This window comes from Canis lupus, chromosome 12, assembly GCF_011100685.1.
Source record: "Canis lupus familiaris isolate Mischka breed German Shepherd chromosome 12, alternate assembly UU_Cfam_GSD_1.0, whole genome shotgun sequence".
Taxonomy (NCBI): Eukaryota; Metazoa; Chordata; class Mammalia; order Carnivora; family Canidae; genus Canis; species Canis lupus.
The window spans coordinates 12,725,263-12,727,522 of NC_049233.1; positions in this window are offsets into that span (position 1 = coordinate 12,725,263).

Genomic DNA, 2,260 nt, shown 5'->3' on the forward strand with positions numbered 1-2,260 from the left:
TCTAAAATATTAAAAAACATCTAAAGGACCAGTGCCTGCCAAACCTAGGGACTGGGAGGGACCCACGAATAGACATATACGTAAATACTTTCAAAACAGATACTAAGTGCCATTCCAATTTAAGAGATCATTTGCATCCAGCTACCTACTTGATTCCTCTTGGATGTCTCAAAGGCACCCTTATCCAGATGCCCCCAACAGCTCCCACCCTCCCCCCCAGACCTCTTCTAGGGCCCTCCCCCCTCACTGCCTGGTAAGACTAACCATCCAGGGATGGCAGCCAGAAACCTGGAACCCATTCCTCTTCTCCACCGTCTTAATGTACCACCAAGCCCAGTCAACTGCACCTCCTAAAGACTTCTACTTCCCTCTCTCATCACCATCCCTCTCCAACTCGTGGTCATCTTCACAGGGTCTGCTGCAAAGCCTATGCTAGCCATTCTGGCCTCCCTCAGCCTGTCCATAGAGCAAATCTAGGCCAATATCTCCCACCACCCCTACTCCACATGCTAAATTTCCCACAACAGTACGCCAATGCCCTCAGGACAAGGAAAGCTGCCTAGGGCTTATGAAGCCCTGCACAGCCTGGCCCTGGTCCTCCCTTCATCCTACACCACACCCTGACTCACTCTCCCTGCTCCAGCCACACTGGCTTTTTCACTGCTGCCACAGGGGTTTTGCACATGCTCTTCCCTTTGCCTGGAACATTTCCCCCTCCTTTCTTGACTACCTAATGCCTAACCATTCATTTTTGCTAAGGTATAAAGTACACAGAGTACACTGCTATGTACAGGTCAATAATTATTTACAGATGTATACATTCCCGTAACTCTCATCTAGATCTAGATTGATCTATGTACACTTCCAATATCCTTAAGTTCTCCTCATCCCCAGCCCCTAGGTAACCATTATTCTGACTTCTATCACTTCTATTCACTCTTCAGAAAGCTGCTGATGCAACCCTTTCTCAGGGAAGCTGCCTCTAATCCCTCAGAAAAAGTCTAACCTTGCTAGCACAAGCACTTTCACACTTGAGGATTTGCATTTGAGTAATTATGTGACCTGTGTGGATTTTCCCCAGGAACACTGTAAGCTCCATGAGGGCAAGGACCTCATCTACTTGTACTCACCTCTGTTTCTCAAGGCAGGCATGCAGAGTAATAACAACAGAAATTAGCTAATACCTCTCAAGTACTTATTGCCAGGCACTTATACGCACTATCTCACTGAATTCTCCCATCATTCCTACCAAATAGGTGCCATTATTATATCCCCATTTTACAGGTGAGGATACTGAGAGACAGAGAAATTAAATAACTTGCCCAAAATCATTAAGTGGTAAGTAGTGGAGTCAGGATTCAAACCCAGGTAGTCTGGCTACAGAGCCTGTGTTATTAATCATTGTTACTCTGACCCTCAGAGGCCACTGGAATATATAATGAATGTGTGCCCAGAATATTTTGAGTGAATAAATGAATGTTATAAATGAGTTGATGAGATTTCATTAAAGGAACTAAGGGAGCCACCAAATCTCCCCCAGATGAACAAATAAATGGACTCACCTACACAGGCCCAAGATTAGGTCATCTGCAAAACAAAAGGTCTAGTCCATTTCCCTAGCAGTCAAGGGAAGCAGCTTTCTACTACAGAACAGAGAGGAGTGTCTTGGCCCCTAGCACAGGGTATTCCACAGTAAAGAAAGGATCACTGTCTGGGCTCTAGTGAAGCCTGAAGGCAATGTTCCACTAGATGAATCAAGTGCCTCTGTTGTTATTCATGCTAACCTATAATCTTCAGGGGGCAGCCCGGGTGGCTCAGCGGCTTGGCGCTGCCTTCAGCCCAGGGCATGATCCTGGAGACCCGGGATCGAGTCCCACGTCAGGCTCCCTGCATGGAGCCTGCTTCTCCCTCGGTGTCTCTGCCTCTCTTTCTCTCTCTCTGTCTCTCATGAATAAATAAAATCTTTAAAAATATATATATAATCGTCATAACCATCTAGTATCTTGAGCCCTCTGACACAGAAAGAGGATACTCTGAGTGGCAAAAAAATTAAAATAAAAAATTAAAAAGCCTGCCTGATTAGAAAATGAGAGAGTCCAACTGTACATTTATGAACTGGAATTTGGTTTGTACCTCCGTTTTCCAGAGCTTGATAATCCTGGATGAGCTCATACCTCATGCCATCTGTGTGGCCAGACAAGGGTTGGCCACCTTTTAACTGCTTCGGTGCCATTCACCTCATGACTATATCCCAGAAAGC